Here is an 18,056-nt window from a genome sequence, read left to right on the forward strand (position 1 = left end):
CCCTGAGGCCTGTCCTTCGCTTTGCCAGTCCCGGAAAACACGGACGGACCGGCGCTCGCCCGAGGCAACGTAGGCTACTACTCCTACGTCCAATGCACACTCCCTGACCAGGGCCCGAAGGGGCTGGTTACTGATACACATCGCGGCTAACACCTCGGCAGAGCAAGCTCACATCACCCTCTCCATCCCGTCAGCAGAGAATTTGCTGTCGACACTTCGAGGGACTCCCAGTGCGCCTCGATGTGTAACGGTCATTTCATGATAACAGCCGCACCTGACATGGTGAACTGACGCTGACCAGGAAGCCGCCCATTATGGGTCCGTCGCGCCTGGGTTTTCCCTCAGTATGCCAAAGCGTAGTGAGGGGACACATATTTCTAAGAGGCGGTGTCAGTCGCCACAGTCACAGGGGTTTCATCGGACCTGCTAGCATTTATGCCGCATCCTCCGCTCCTGTCGCTCATCGTCGGGGATTGCTTATTCGTTTTAACTTATCTCGCAACTAACCTGCTACTACAGGCCGTTCGGCTATCCGCGACCTGCCGACCCCCCCGGTAGCTTAGAGCCCAGCTAAGGTGCTTGATTCTATAGAAACAGACCCCTCCGGGATAGCGATATGTATGTAGGTAAGCGAGGGTGTGCACAAACAAATAACGAGTGCGTGTCAACGAAAAAACAGTAAGTGCAGCGGCAGAGATGAAGTGTGATGTGTGATCAGCTACAAGCGATGTAATAGCGTATCAAACGATATTGAAAGCTAAATAGCCAGCAGTTAAACAGCGAGCAGCAACGATGACAGCGAACAGCAACGATGGCAGAATAGCGGTAGCGAGAAAAACCGTATTACCGCAATGACCTTTATCCAAGATTCTGCAACTTGATGCGAAGAACAATCCAAATAGGTTTTCCAATGATGCGATCCTCTAGCGATAATGATGACGTAGACTAGTGTGGCGAGTGTTATGATGACCACCAAGAGCACAAATGACGTTAGATTTATTGTTAAATAGTCGCGTACAAAAATTTAAATTAAGTTAAATTTCACCCAATATTAAATTTTAGTTTGGGCTGTGCAATTAAACTGAAGATGACGGAACAAAGAAAGACACGCCGCCTTGGTGGTCAGCAATAGACTGTATTATTTAATGTAATTAGGTATAATGATTTTACTTATGCTAATATTTGGCATGCATGTACCTGTACATGCGAAGGAGTTGCGCAAAGGAGATGACAAAAAGCACTCTCGCTATTATGTTGGTGCGTACATATGTAGACATGTGTGTATATACAATGTGTGATGCAGGAGCATCCAAATTAACTTTAGTATGTACATATGTTTGTTAAAACAATTGAGAGTATGTATGCTCTTATAAAGATATGAGTAGTTAAATATAAAGTAACTGAATAATAGATAATAAAGTACAGGGTTCAACTTTAGGTGACCCAACAGTCCCCATTATACCGAATGTATGGGTCGAATTGTGTTATCTTTATAAAATTACATCAATAAATTGCGAGAGTATAAAATTAAGAACTTAGCCCTTCCTTACTTGTTATAGATATGATAATTTTTTATTATTTTATTTAATTATTATTTCATTTATTAATTTTTTTTTTGTTATTTAATAAGAATTATATCTTCAAATAAAATAAAATGAGTTATATTAAACTAATTTTTATACTCTCTCTCTCTCTCAACAAAAGTTGCTACGAGAGTGTTATAGTTTTGTTCACATAACGGTTGTTTGTAGCACCTAAAACTAAAAGAGTTATATATAGAGTCATATATACCAAAGTGATCAGGATGACGAGTAGATTTGAAATCCGGATGTCTGTCCGTCCGTCCGTCTGTGCAAGCTGTAACTTGAGTAAAAATTAAGATATCTTGACGAAACTTGGCGCAAATATTCATTGGCACCATAAGAAGATCAAGTTCGAAAATGGGCAGAATCGGACCATTGCCACGCCCACATAAAATTTGGAATGAAGGATTGCACTAGGAGGGGGCATATTTGGATGTAATTTTTTTTTGGAAGTGGGCGTGGCCCCGCCCATAAATCGGTTATTTGTATTTAACTCGCAAACTAATAAAGCTATATAAACCAAACTTTCTGCAGTCGGGTCTCTTACATACTCCACCGCACACCATGAAAATAGTTAAAATCGGATAATAACCACGCCCACCTCCCATACAAAGGTTATGTTGAAAATTACTAAAAGTGGGTTAACTAACTAACGAGAAACGTCAGAAACACTAAATTTTTCAGAAGAAATAGTAGAAGTGAGCTGTACTCAGATTTTTTTACAAAATGGAAAATGGGCGTGACATCGCCCACTTATGGGTCAAAAACCATATCTCAGGAACTACTCGACCGATTCGAATGAAATATAGTTAAAATCGGATAATAACCACGCCCACCTCCCATACAAAGGTTATGTTGAAAATTACTAAAAGTGGGTTAACTAACTAACGAGAAACGTCAGAAACACTAAATTTTTCAGAAGAAATAGTAGAAGTGAGCTGTACTCAGATTTTTTTACAAAATGGAAAATGGGCGTGACATCGCCCACTTATGGGTCAAAAACCATATCTCAGGAACTACTCGACCGATTCGAATGAAATTCGGTATATAACCACTACTACTTTCCTTATAACTCAATTTTGAAATCCATCTTATTCCTTCACTTTATAATGTAAACATAAGGAACCAATGAAGATAACGGAATAAAACTTTACACAATTAGTGCATATCATATCTGGCTTCACTTGTGAAAAAATTGTCGAAAACGGACCATAACTTTTCAAGGCCCCAGATATCGAACATGTTGAACTCAGCGCCTAAGGATAAATTTTAACCGAAAATATGGGTAAATCTTTCAGATATCTCAATTTAATTCAGAGGAAATTGTTTTCTTCTAATAGTGTGTCTCTGTTCCAAAATTACTAAAACCGGGTCATAACATGTCCATATACCTCATTGTAGGTTTTTCAAAAGTATCTTCTCCTAGCTCCCGTATACCTAATTATAGGTTTTTCAAAAATACGGTGAGCTTTATTCCGCATATATGTATTGGTTAAATTTCTTCAATAAATTTCGAGAGTATAAAATGTTCGGTTGCACCCGAACATAGCCTTTCCTTACTTGTTAATAGTTGAATTTGATGAAAATGGTTTTTTTATAATAGGCTGTTTTTATCTAATTTTTTTCAATGAAAAACGTTTAATTACTTAGGGGATAACGACTGATGCAGCTCGGCATACTAACTTATTTTATCTCTATGTTATTTTATTTTATTTGGATTATACTTAAAATTAATTATTTAAATTTGGTTTAATTTGTTAATAATAGAGTTGTATAGTTGAAATAAAATTAATATTAAAGTTTTATTTTGGCTTTGAATTTTATTATTGATTTATTTTATATGTACGTTTTGCGTGTATTTTTATTTATTTTAATAATAAGTAAATTTTAAATATAGTCTCAGTAAATAGCTTTATTAATCAAGGAAACTTTGAAATAGTAATTTCATAGAGTATTGGCTAAATTTGTGCCAGCAGCCGCGGTTACACAAATAATGTGAATAAAATTTGTTCAATAATATAGTTAAAATGATTGATTTTAAAATAAAATTAAATTTATTAGGTGAAATTTTAAATTTAATAATTTTTATATAATATAATTTTGAAGCTTGTAAATTTCAGATATAAACTAGGATTAGATACCCTATTATTTAAAATGTAATTGTTAACACTAAGGTAGTAATAGTTATGTTCTTGAAACTTAAAAAAATTGGCGGTATTTTAGTCTATTCAGAGGAACCTGTCTTGTAATTAATAATCCACGATGAACCTTACTTAAGTTTGTTTTTCAGTTTATATACCGTCGGTATCAGAATATTTTATTAGAATAAGAATTGTCTATACTTTTAATAGGATGTATATCAGAATATGTAGAGATGGGTTACAATAAATATATTTAAACGGATCTAATTTTGAAATATTTTTAGTGAAGGTGGATTTGAAGTAAAATTTTAAATATTGTGAATTTGATTTTAGCTGTAGAATATGCACACATCGCCCGTCGCTCTTACTATTAAGGTAAGATAAGTCGTAACATAGTAGATGTACCGAAAGGTCTATCTAGAATGACAGTTTAAAGCATATTTAGTAAAGCATTTCATTTAAAATTTCATTTATAAAGCAGTTTATAAAGCAAGTTGGGGGATGGGGTCATATGTAGAAGTTCACGCAAGTGAGGAAAGTTTCTGATTGCCATTCATTTGGGAGTGGCCAGGAACGATTCTTTTGCATATGACTCAAGCAGCTCACGACTTCCGGTTTTAGAACAAGTATCCCCCTGGGTAGTTAACAGACATCCGTTTGGAGGCGAGCTAAAGTGAGAAGGCGAAGCCCGCTTCTGCGGTTGTGCGTAGGGCTTGGGACCCACCACATAAAAAAATCTCCCCAATGAAAACAAACACAGAGCCTCGGATGAGACACCGCCCTTTTGATGACGACCCCTGCAAACGTTTTAAGGATAAAGATTTAAGGGCATGCACCTGGAATGTCCGGACCCAACGGAAGAGAAGGACGATGTGACCAAAGACGCTTTCTATGAGCGCCTAGAATGCACCTATGAGCGCTGCCCCCGCCACGATGTCAAAATCGTGCTTGGCGATTTTAACGCCAGGGTGGGTAAAGAAGGTGCCTTTGGCACAACAGTCGGAAAATTCAGCCTCCATGACGAAACATCGCCAAACGACCTGAGGCTGATCGTACGCACGTCTAAAACACTGGAGACATGTCTTCCGTCTATCACAACGTGATCGATTTGATTGCGCGTGTTTCGATCAAGGGACAGCCATGTTGCTTGATGAATTTTCTTGTGCTGGAATCTGGTTCTACAGACAACCATATTTCTGGCCCCAGCGAAGCCGATAGATCAGCCATTTGTAATAGCATGTAAGCTTTTATTTGTTAAGTGAAGTATGTCAAAGGCGGTCTCGCCGCCAGGTGCACAACACAACAACACAATTGAAATAAACTTAATTAGAATAAAGAATAAAATGTCGCGTTTTTAATGGAAACCCACATACAGAGGCGGACATAATTATTCACACATCGTTCAGTTTTCCACAAAAACAGTTTTATCTTGGAAATCATAAAAACTAGCTAATAGGTTTCTGCTAAGGAAATATTTATTCATATCTTAGGTATTTAAAAATAACAATAATTTAATAAATTGACTTTCCATTTTAAATAAATATACCAAAAATGCATATTACTCCATTTAAGCAAGGGACAAAATTATTCACACAACTCAAAGTCATGATATTTAAATCAAACATTTTAGTAATAAAATGTAACGGAAGCATTTGGAAATGTACTACTATGAATGCTACACTCGAAATTTATAATTTTACATTGAATTTCCAACATTCGGTATTGTTATTTGTGCAAGTGAGTTGTCATTATTTAAAATGGGTCGAAAATTAAAAGAAACTACCGCAGAAGTAATAAAAATTATTTTAAATTTACATAATCAAAATATGTCAAGTGGCGAAATAAGTAAACATGTAAATAGAAGCAGATATACTATTTACAGCATCATAAAGCGTGTTGAAGGGAAAGAAAACCTTCAAAGTCGTACTCATACCGGTAGACCCCGCAAGCTGACCAACGCTGAAAAACGGCAAATTGTAAGAAAACTAAAAAAATCCTAAAATTACATTTACAGCCCTATTCTGTGCACTTGACAAAATAACAAAAACGTTTAATATTTTTTCAGATTTTTATCAAGTAAGAACTTTTTTGGTATTCTGTGACAGTTTTGATAAAATAAAAGGCAATTTTGATTTAGTTGGTTGTTATGTTTAGCTTCAGAAAAGTTCCTTGGGGACTACGAAATCTAAACTTTGTTCTTTGTTGGCAAAAATTTGCTAAGCTGTAATCGCATACAATATATAGAAAACAATTTCAATGTTACCCTCATTATCCTCATTTTTTTATACAAAAAACGGAAAAATGAACTTATTAATATACTATAAAAACGGCTCAGTAACGCGAGCCATCCACATGTTCATATTTTTCCTCTTTATATAAAATTAACGACAAAAGTAAAATATCTCCATTGCAACAAATTCTCTTTCACAACTATCCACAGCCAGATATTTTATTTGTCAAGAGCATTTTACTTCTTAACAACTTATAAAGAAAAGAGCTTTTTATTTTAGACACAGAATACGAAATGCATGATAAATTTCAATTTTTTACAAATTAGAAATTTGTTGAATTTGTAAAGTGCACAGAATAGGGATGTTACTCAGGTGACAGCAGAAGTTCGTGAAGAAATTGGGAAAAATATTCACGTAAAAACTGTACACAGGACCTTGCATCGTGCTGGTTACAGTTCACGAATAGTGCGAAAAGAAACCTCCCGCCAGCAATGCTAATAAAAAAGAGGGTAGACTTCACAAAAGCATACAAGGATAAACCATCTGAGTTCTGGAGCAACATTCTCTTTAGCGACGAGAGTAAATTCAATATTTTTCAGTCAGAAGGCATAATACGGGTCTCAGTAAGCAAAATATTACCAGCAAATCTCAACTATGAGAAGTTCTTCAGTGAGAATGGCAAAATATAGGACCAAGTGTGACAAAAAAGTTAATTTACTTCATGCAAAAAATGCGTAAAGATGTATTGAAACAAACGGATTGCAAACCATATATTATTTTTTTTATTATATTATTACATTTCTTGTTAAACAAGAGTGTGTGAATAATTTTGTCCCTTGCATAAATGAAGTAATATGCAATTTTGGTATATTTATTTAAAATGGAAAGTAAATTTATTAAATTTTTGTTATTTTTAAATACCTAAGATATGAATAAAGATTTCCTTAGAACAAACCTATAAGCTAGTTTTTATGATTTCCAAGATAAAACTGTTTTTGTGGAAAACTGAACGATGTGTGAATAATTATGTCCGCCTCTGTATATATACAGATTGTTAATAAGACTTTATTATCAGATATTTAACAAAAAATGTTGCTATGTTCGTATCTGAGAGATTTACCGAATTAGCCAAAAACACTGAGGAACTCATGTTCTACATCTGGGGCCTTGAAAGGTTATAGTCCGATTTCGGCGATTTTACACCGCCGATGTTAATATTGTAAACCGACTTCACCAATTTTCAAGCTGTAGTATTGGGAGGCAAAAAAAAATTGTGAACCTAATTTCGTTGGAATTGGTTGATTAGTTCCTGAGATATCGTTTTTAACCCACGCCCATTGTCCACTTTTTATGCCAAGTTTAATTCAGCTTTTCCGTACCATATTTACGATAAAATTTAGGGTTTCTGGTGTTTTTCCTTACTTTTAGGATTTTTCAACATTACATTTGTATGGGGGGTGGGCGTGGTTATAATCCGATACCCATGCTGTATAATCAAGTGCTTAAAGGAGATGACTTCAGAAAACTTGGTTGATATAGCTTTAGCAGTTTATGAGATATGCACAAAAAACATAAATGGGCGCGGCCACGCTCACTTTCCCAAAAAAAAATTTATCCAAATATTCACCTGCCTAATGTGATCCAAAGATCAAATTTTGTTTTCATAACTTTATTTATGGCTTAGTTATAGCACTTTACAAAGCAAATTTGACGTTGAAGAAAAAAAATGGCATTAATTTATTGTAGATTATGCATATACATATCTGCAAATTTCTGCAGCAAACTTTTACTTTTACTTCATTTTGGTCATTTTAGAGAAAATTCGATCTGGTGCGTACATGCAAACACAACCACTGGAGGCAGATGGGTGAGTATTTTTTTAATATCAAACATATTACTTACATATGTATATACTATAACATAAAATATTTTGTTAAAATATACGTTCATATAAAGCTTATTATCTTTTTGTTACTCTTTTCAGATATTTGCTAGCTTCGGCGAGCGATAGTACAACAATAGCGACTCCAGGCCGAGGAATCATAGAAACAGGTTAGATTGCATTAATATACACCAACATTGCAGTAATATCAACATAACTAATGCTTATGGTGAAAACAATAAACAGAAGTTGGAACAACAAAGCGGAGATAAAGTATATACATATATGGGTGCGGGGAATCCTACCAGCAGTTTCTCAACACATCGCATCTCATCCTCCAATCGCTCATCAATCGTACAATACAAATTCGAACTAGATTCGCCGTATGATGGAAGAAGCACTCGTAGTCCTTTGTGTCAGAAACCGAAACCGTGCATGTAAGAATTATTAAGCTGAACATACAATTTATCATTTTCAATATTATGATTGTTAATATATAAATTCTGAACGTTCGCAATAGCACAAAATTTATCTATTTAAATGTATATTATTGTCAAATTAGCATTTATATACAAATGAATTTACTAATATTTACTATATAAATATAATAATTAATACTAACTTTATATGTAAAATATTTAATTTTGTCTATGTTTGCCACAAAAATGTTTGTAAAATTTAAAAGTTTACTTTGCACTGAAATATTAATATTTTAAAATTAATCTATAATAATTATTCTTCTTCTTCTTGACTGGCGTAGACATCGCTTACGCGGTTAGTCCACAACTGCGCGCCACGTAACCCTCCTTCTGACAGTTTGGCGCCAATTGGTTATACCAAGCGAAGCCAGGTCCCTCTCCACCTGGTCCTTCCATCGGAGTGGAGGTCTCCCTCTTCCTCGGCTTCCACCAGCGGGTACTGTATCGAATACTTTCAGAGCTGGAGCACTTTCATTCATTCGAACAACATGACCGAGCCAGCGTAGCCGCTGTCTTTTTATTCGCTGAACTATGTCTATCGAATAACACACACAGCTCATCGTTCCATCGTCTGTGGTTTTCGCCGTTGCCAATGTTTAAGGGACCATAAATCTTCCGCAAAACCTTTCTCTCGACAACTCCTAGTGCCGTCTCATCGGATGATGACATCGTCTACGCTTCTGCACCATCAAATAGGACGGGAATGATGAGAGACTTGTAGAGTTTGGTTTTTGTTCGTCGAGAGAGGACTTTACTTTTCAATTGCCTACTTAGTCCATAGTAGCACCTGTTAGCAAGAGTGATTCTGCGCTGGATTTCGAGGCTGACATTATTATTGCTGTTAATGCTGGTTCCCAGATAGACGAAATTATCTACAACTTCAAAGTTATGACCGTCAACAGTGACGTGGCAGCCAATACGCGAATGGGCTGACTGTTTGTTTGACGACAGGAGATATTTCGTCTGGTCCTCATTCACCACCAGACACACGCTTCGCTTCCTTATCAAGTCTGGGAAAAGCAGAACAAACGGCGCGGTTGTTGTTTCCGATGATATGAATATCATCGGCGTTCGCCAGCAGCTGTACACTCTTATAGAAGATTGTACCTTCTTTATTTAGCTCTGCAGCTCGTATTATTTTTTCCAGCAATAGATTGAAGAAGTCGCACGATAGCAATACTAAACGCGAAATCCGTTTGAGCGGTGTAATTTAGTTATTGTGGAGCGATTGTGCGGTGTACTGGATTCGCTAACTGATTTTGTCTCTCCCCTGGCAATTCATAAAACGTATTCTATTAATTTAATTAATTTGCCTTTATTGTCCTAAATTATTAATTATGTGATAATTAAAGTGAGATAAATAATTAACCCAAAAAATAATTCAGTCAATTGAAACAATTAAATTTTTCACGAAAAGTCTCTCCCCTGTCGTATTTCCCATGGCAAAATAACTGCCAGGGGAGATATTTAGTGACCAGGGGAAATACTATTCATCATTACATCCGGATCGGAGGTCGTGAGCTGTTTGAGTCTTGAAACTTTCATTAGTAAACCTCTGAACATGACTCCTTACCCATCCCCAGCCACCATCAACATTCACAAAACCAAAAAATATCAGCCTCGCTATCCCACCCAGAATCGCCAACAGGTCTTACTTTGGACTGAGTGGACAATTGAATTTTAAAGTCATCTTTTGACAAATCACAACCAAACTCCACAAGTCCCTTATCATTCCCGCTTTGCTTTATGGTACAGAAGCATGGACGTTGTCAACTTCCGATGAGACTGTACTAGGAGTTTCGAGAGAAAAGTTTTGCGCAAGATTTATAGTTCCCTGAACATTGGCAACGGTGAATAGCGCTGACGATGGAACGACGAGCTGTATAAGTTATTCGACGGCAGCGAATAAAAAGACAGCGACTACGCTGGCTAGGTCCTTTAGTTCGAAAAGAAAACGCTCCAGCTTGGAATGTGTTCGATGCAGTACCCGCTGGTGGGATCAGAGGGACAGGGAACCCTCCACTCCATTGGAATAATCAGGTGGAAAGTGACCAGGTTTCTATTGGTGTTTCCAATTGGCGCCACATGGCATAAAGGAGAGATGAATGGCGCGCTAAAATAGATTTGGCTATAATCGCATAACAGGTGCATATGCCAAATATTTAGATATACATACAGAAGATCAGGTTGGTCAGACTATCCCCATGCCAAATCTTCTTCAGAAGATATATTACTTCTTTAAAGAGTCAAAAATACTTTGAGAGAGCTTAAGGTTTTTTATTTTATTTTACCTTCATTTATTTATAATAGAGAGTGACTTTAATTTATTTGTTATTTGAATGTTATGGCTTGTTTCTCTAGGAAAAAGAATACCTATAATTTATAACACCTGGCCGTATTTATATATGTATAAAGTGACTTGTCTTTACGTGGAAGGGTAAATTAAGAGCTTTATTAATCAAGGAAACTTGGAAATAGTAATTTCATAGAGTATTGGCTAAATTTGTGCCAGCAGCCGCGGTTACACAAATAATGTGAATAAAATTTGTTCAATAATATAGTTAAAATGATTGATTTTAAAATAAAATTAAATTTATTAGTTGAAATTTTAAATTTAATAATTTTTATATAATATAATTTTGAAGCTTGTAAATTTCAGATATAAACTAGGATTAGATACCCTATTATTTAAAATGTAATTGTTAACACTAAGGTAGTAATAGTTATGTTCTTGAAACTTAAAAAAATTGGCGGTATTTTAGTCTATTCAGAGGAACCTGTCTTATAATTAATAATCCACGATGAACCTTACTTAAGTTTGTTTTTCAGTTTATATACCGTCGGTATCAGAATATTTTATTAGAATAAGAATTGTCTATACTTTTAATAGGATGTATATCAGAATATGTAGAGATGGGTTACAATAAATATATTTAAACGGATCTAATTTTGAAATATTTTTAGTGAAGGTGGATTTGAAGTAAAATTTTAAATATTGTGAATTTGATTTTAGCTGTAGAATATGCACACATCGCCCGTCGCTCTTACTATTAAGGTAAGATAAGTCGTAACATAGTAGATGTACCGAAAGGTCTATCTAGAATGACAGTTTAAAGCATATTTAGTAAAGCATTTCATTTAAAATTTCATTTATAAAGCAGTTTATAAAGCAAGTTGGGGGATGGGGTCATATGTAGAAGTTCACGCAAGTGAGGAAAGTTTCTGATTGCCATTCATTTGGGAGTGGCCAGGAACGATTCTTTTGCATATGACTCAAGCAGCTCACGACTTCCGGTTTTAGAACAAGTATCCCCCTGGGTAGTTAACAGACATCCGTTTGGAGGCGAGCTAAAGTGAGAAGGCGAAGCCCGCTTCTGCGGTTGTGCGTAGGGCTTGGGACCCACCACATAAAAAAATCTCCCCAATGAAAACAAACACAGAGCCTCGGATGAGACACCGCCCTTTTGATGACGACCCCTGCAAACGTTTTAAGGATAAAGATTTAAGGGCATGCACCTGGAATGTCCGGACCCAACGGAAGAGAAGGACGATGTGACCAAAGACGCTTTCTATGAGCGCCTAGAATGCACCTATGAGCGCTGCCCCCGCCACGATGTCAAAATCGTGCTTGGCGATTTTAACGCCAGGGTGGGTAAAGAAGGTGCCTTTGGCACAACAGTCGGAAAATTCAGCCTCCATGACGAAACATCGCCAAACGACCTGAGGCTGATCGTACGCACGTCTAAAACACTGGAGACATGTCTTCCGTCTATCACAACGTGATCGATTTGATTGCGCGTGTTTCGATCAAGGGACAGCCATGTTGCTTGATGAATTTTCTTGTGCTGGAATCTGGTTCTACAGACAACCATATTTCTGGCCCCAGCGAAGCCGATAGATCAGCCATTTGTAATAGCATGTAAGCTTTTAGTTGTTAAGTGAAGTATGTCAAAGGCGGTCTCGCCGCCAGGTGCACAACACAACAACACAATTGAAATAAACTTAATTAGAATAAAGAATAAAATGTCGCGTTTTTAATGGAAACCCACATACAGAGGCGGACATAATTATTCACACATCGTTCAGTTTTCCACAAAAACAGTTTTATCTTGGAAATCATAAAAACTAGCTAATAGGTTTCTGCTAAGGAAATATTTATTCATATCTTAGGTATTTAAAAATAACAATAATTTAATAAATTGACTTTCCATTTTAAATAAATATACCAAAAATGCATATTACTCCATTTAAGCAAGGGACAAAATTATTCACACAACTCAAAGTCATGATATTTAAATCAAACATTTTAGTAATAAAATGTAACGGAAGCATTTGGAAATGTACTACTATGAATGCTACACTCGAAATTTATAATTTTACATTGAATTTCCAACATTCGGTATTGTTATTTGTGCAAGTGAGTTGTCATTATTTAAAATGGGTCGAAAATTAAAAGAAACTACCGCAGAAGTAATAAAAATTATTTTAAATTTACATAATCAAAATATGTCAAGTGGCGAAATAAGTAAACATGTAAATAGAAGCAGATATACTATTTACAGCATCATAAAGCGTGTTGAAGGGAAAGAATACCTTCAAAGTCGTACTCATACCGGTAGACCCCGCAAGCTGACCAACGCTGAAAAACGGCAAATTGTAAGAAAACTAAAAAAATCCTAAAATTACATTTACAGCCCTATTCTGTGCACTTGACAAAATAACAAAAACGTTTAATATTTTTTCAGATTTTTATCAAGTAAGAACTTTTTTGGTATTCTGTGACAGTTTTGATAAAATAAAAGGCAATTAAATATATAAAATTAACGACAAAAGTAAAATATCTCCATTGCAACAAATTCTCTTTCACAACTATCCACAGCCAGATATTTTATTTGTCAAGAGCATTTTACTTCTTAACAACTTATAAAGAAAAGAGCTTTTTATTTTAGACACAGAATGCGAAATGCATGATAAATTTCAATTTTTTACAAATTAGAAATTTGTTGAATTTGTAAAGTGCACAGAATAGGGCTGTTACTCAGGTGACAGCAGAAGTTCGTGAAGAAATTGGGAAAAATATTCACGTAAAAACTGTACACAGGACCTTGCATCGTGCTGGTTACAGTTCACGAATAGTGCGAAAAGAAACCTCCCGCCAGCAATGCTAATAAAAAAGAGGGTAGACTTCGCAAAAGCATACAAGGATAAACCATCTGAGTTCTGGAGCAACATTCTCTTTAGCGACGAGAGTAAATTCAATATTTTTCAGTCAGAAGGCATAATACGGGTCTCAGTAAGCAAAATATTACCAGCAAATCTCAACTATGAGAAGTTCTTCAGTGAGAATGGCAAAATATAGGACCAAGTGTGACAAAAAAGTTAATTTACTTCATGCAAAATATGCGTAAAGATGTATTGAAACAAACGGATTGCAAACCATATATTATTTTTTTTATTATATTATTACATTTCTTGTTAAACAAGAGTGTGTGAATAATTTTGTCCCTTGCATAAATGAAGTAATATGCAATTTTGGTATATTTATTTAAAATGGAAAGTAAATTTATTAAATTTTTGTTATTTTTAAATACCTAAGATATGAATAAAGATTTCCTTAGAACAAACCTATAAGCTAGTTTTTATGATTTCCAAGATAAAACTGTTTTTGTGGAAAACTGAACGATGTGTGAATAATTATGTCCGCCTCTGTATATATACAGATTGTTAATAAGACTTTATTATCAGATATTTAACAAAAAATGTTGCTATGTTCGTATCTGAGAGATTTACCGAATTAGCCAAAAACACTGAGGAACTCATGTTCTACATCTGGGGCCTTGAAAGGTTATAGTCCGATTTCGGCGATTTTACACCGCCGATGTTAATATTGTAAACCGACTTCACCAATTTTCAAGCTGTAGTATTGGGAGGCAAAAAAAAATTGTGAACCTAATTTCGTTGGAATTGGTTGATTAGTTCCTGAGATATCGTTTTTAACCCACGCCCATTGTCCACTTTTTATGCCAAGTTTAATTCAGCTTTTCCGTACCATATTTACGATAAAATTTAGGGTTTCTGGTGTTTTTCCTTACTTTTAGGATTTTTCAACATTACATTTGTATGGGGGGTGGGCGTGGTTATAATCCGATACCCATGCTGTATAATCAAGTGCTTAAAGGAGATGACTTCAGAAAACTTGGTTGATGTAGCTTTAGCAGTTTATGAGATATGCACAAAAAACATAAATGGGCGCGGCCACGCTCACTTTCCCAAAAAAAAATTTATCCAAATATTCACCTGCCTAATGTGATCCAAAGATCAAATTTTGTTTTCATAACTTTATTTATGGCTTAGTTATAGCACTTTACAAATCAAATTTGACGTTGAAGAAAAAAAATGGCATTAATTTATTGTAGATTATGCATATACATATCTGCAAATTTCTGCAGCAAACTTTTACTTTTACTTCATTTTGGTCATTTTAGAGAAAATTCGATCTGGTGCGTACATGCAAACACAACCACTGGAGGCAGATGGGTGAGTATTTTTTTAATATCAAACATATTACTTACATATGTATATACTATAACATAAAATATTTTGTTAAAATATACTCTCATATAAAGCTTATTATCTTTTTGTTACTCTTTTCAGATATTTGCTAGCTTCGGCGAGCGATAGTACAACAATAGCGACTCCAGGCCGAGGAATCATAGAAACAGGTTAGATTGCATTAATATACACCAACATTGCAGTAATATCAACATAACTAATGCTTATGGTGAAAACAATAAACAGAAGTTGGAACAACAAAGCGGAGATAAAGTATATACATATATGGGTGCGGGGAATCCTACCAGCAGTTTCTCAACACATCGCATCTCATCCTCCAATCGCTCATCAATCGTACAATACAAATTCGAACTAGATTCGCCGTATGATGGAAGAAGCACTCGTAGTCCTTTGTGTCAGAAACCGAAACCGTGCATGTAAGAATTATTAAGCTGAACATACAATTTATCATTTTCAATATTATGATTGTTAATATATAAATTCTGAACGTTCGCAATAGCACAAAATTTATCTATTTAAATGTATATTATTGTCAAATTAGCATTTATATACAAATGAATTTACTAATATTTACTATATAAATATAATAATTAATACTAACTTTATATGTAAAATATTTAATTTTGTCTATGTTTGCCACAAAAATGTTTGTAAAATTTAAAAGTTTACTTTGCACAGAAATATTAATATTTTAAAATTAATCTATAATAATTATTCTTCTTCTTCTTGACTGGCGTAGACATCGCTTACGCGGTTAGTCCACAACTGCGCGCCACGTAACCCTCCTTCTGACAGTTTGGCGCCAATTGGTTATACCAAGCGAAGCCAGGTCCCTCTCCACCTGGTCCTTCCATCGGAGTGGAGGTCTCCCTCTTCCTCGGCTTCCACCAGCGGGTACTGTATCGAATACTTTCAGAGCTGGAGCACTTTCATTCATTCGAACAACATGACCGAGCCAGCGTAGCCGCTGTCTTTTTATTCGCTGAACTATGTCTATCGAATAACACACACAGCTCATCGTTCCATCGTCTGTGGTTTTCGCCGTTGCCAATGTTTAAGGGACCATAAATCTTCCGCAAAACCTTTCTCTCGACAACTCCTAGTGCCGTCTCATCGGATGATGACATCGTCTACGCTTCTGCACCATCAAATAGGACGGGAATGATGAGAGACTTGTAGAGTTTGGTTTTTGTTCGTCGAGAGAGGACTTTACTTTTCAATTGCCTACTTAGTCCATAGTAGCACCTGTTAGCAAGAGTGATTCTGCGCTGGATTTCGAGGCTGACATTATTATTGCTGTTAATGCTGGTTCCCAGATAGACGATTATCTACAACTTCAAAGTTATGACCGTCAACAGTGACGTGGCAGCCAATACGCGAATGGGCTGACTGTTTGTTTGACGACAGGAGATATTTCGTCTGGTCCTCATTCACCACCAGACACACGCTTCGCTTCCTTATCAAGTCTGGGAAAAGCAGAACAAACGGCGCGGTTGTTGTTTCCGATGATATGAATATCATCGGCGTACGCCAGCAGCTGTACACTCTTATAGAAGATTGTACCTTCTTTATTTAGCTCTGCAGCTCGTATTATTTTTTCCAGCAATAGATTGAAGAAGTCGCACGATAGCAATACTAAACGCGAAATCCGTTTGAGCGGTGTAATTTAGTTATTGTGGAGCGATTGTGCGGTGTACTGGATTCGCTAACTGATTTTGTCTCTCCCCTGGCAATTCATGAAACGTATTCTATTAATTTAATTAATTTGCCTTTATTGTCCTAAATTATTAATTATGTGATAATTAAAGTGAGATAAATAATTAACCCAAAAAATAATTCAGTCAATTGAAACAATTAAATTTTTCACGAAAAGTCTCTCCCCTGTCGTATTTCCCATGGCAAAATAACTGCCAGGGGAGATATTTAGTGACCAGGGGAAATACTATTCATCATTACATCCGGACCGGAGGTCGTGAGCTGTTTGAGTCTTGAAACTTTCATTAGTAAACCTCTGAACATGACTCCTTACCCATCCCCAGCCACCATCAACATTCACAAAACCAAAAAATATCAGCCTCGCTATCCCACCCAGAATCGCCAACAGGTCTTACTTTGGACTGAGTGGACAATTGAATTTTAAAGTCATCTTTTGACAAATCACAACCAAACTCCACAAGTCCCTTATCATTCCCGCTTTGCTTTATGGTACAGAAGCATGGACGTTGTCAACTTCCGATGAGACTGTACTAGGAGTTTCGAGAGAAAAGTTTTGCGCAAGATTTATAGTTCCCTGAACATTGGCAACGGTGAATAGCGCTGACGATGGAACGACGAGCTGTATAAGTTATTCGACGGCAGCGAATAAAAAGACAGCGACTACGCTGGCTAGGTCCTTTAGTTCGAAAAGAAAACGCTCCAGCTTGGAATGTGTTCGATGCAGTACCCGCTGGTGGGATCAGAGGGACAGGGAACCCTCCACTCCATTGGAATAATCAGGTGGAAAGTGACCAGGTTTCTATTGGTGTTTCCAATTGGCGCCACATGGCATAAAGGAGAGATGAATGGCGCGCTAAAATAGATTTGGCTATAATCGCATAACAGGTGCATATGCCAAATATTTAGATATACATACAGAAGATCAGGTTGGTCAGACTATCCCCATGCCAAATCTTCTTCAGAAGATATATTACTTCTTTAAAGAGTCAAAAATACTTTGAGAGAGCTTAAGGTTTTTTATTTTATTTTACCTTCATTTATTTATAATAGAGAGTGACTTTAATTTATTTGTTATTTTAATGTTATGGCTTGTTTCTCTAGGAAAAAGAATACCTATAATTTATAACACCTGGCCGTATTTATATATGTATAAAGTGACTTGTCTTTACGTGGAAGGGTAAATTAAGAGCTTTATTAATCAAGGAAACTTGGAAATAGTAATTTCATAGAGTATTGGCTAAATTTGTGCCAGCAGCCGCGGTTACACAAATAATGTGAATAAAATTTGTTCAATAATATAGTTAAAATGATTGATTTTAAAATAAAATTAAATTTATTAGTTGAAATTTTAAATTTAATAATTTTTATATAATATAATTTTGAAGCTTGTAAATTTCAGATATAAACTAGGATTAGATACCCTATTATTTAAAATGTAATTGTTAACACTA

General features: G+C 35.7%; 2 long non-coding RNA genes across 2 annotated transcripts; both read left to right on the forward strand.

Annotated features, from left to right (window-relative positions):
• The first annotated feature begins 7,655 nt into the window (after nucleotides 1-7,655).
• LOC128920526 (uncharacterized) lies at nucleotides 7,656-8,447 on the forward strand. The gene is made up of 3 exons (XR_008470602.1): nucleotides 7,656-7,822; nucleotides 7,940-8,007; nucleotides 8,084-8,447. It is a non-coding gene; the product is annotated as an uncharacterized LOC128920526 (long non-coding RNA).
• A 6,273-nt stretch (nucleotides 8,448-14,720) lies between these two features.
• On the forward strand, nucleotides 14,721-15,478 carry LOC128920522 (uncharacterized). The gene is made up of 3 exons (XR_008470600.1): nucleotides 14,721-14,853; nucleotides 14,971-15,038; nucleotides 15,115-15,478. It is a non-coding gene; the product is annotated as an uncharacterized LOC128920522 (long non-coding RNA).
• The last annotated feature ends 2,578 nt before the right edge of the window (nucleotides 15,479-18,056 follow it).

The sequence above is a fragment of the Zeugodacus cucurbitae genome, chromosome 3, assembly GCF_028554725.1.
Source record: "Zeugodacus cucurbitae isolate PBARC_wt_2022May chromosome 3, idZeuCucr1.2, whole genome shotgun sequence".
NCBI classification, from domain to species: Eukaryota; Metazoa; Arthropoda; class Insecta; order Diptera; family Tephritidae; genus Zeugodacus; species Zeugodacus cucurbitae.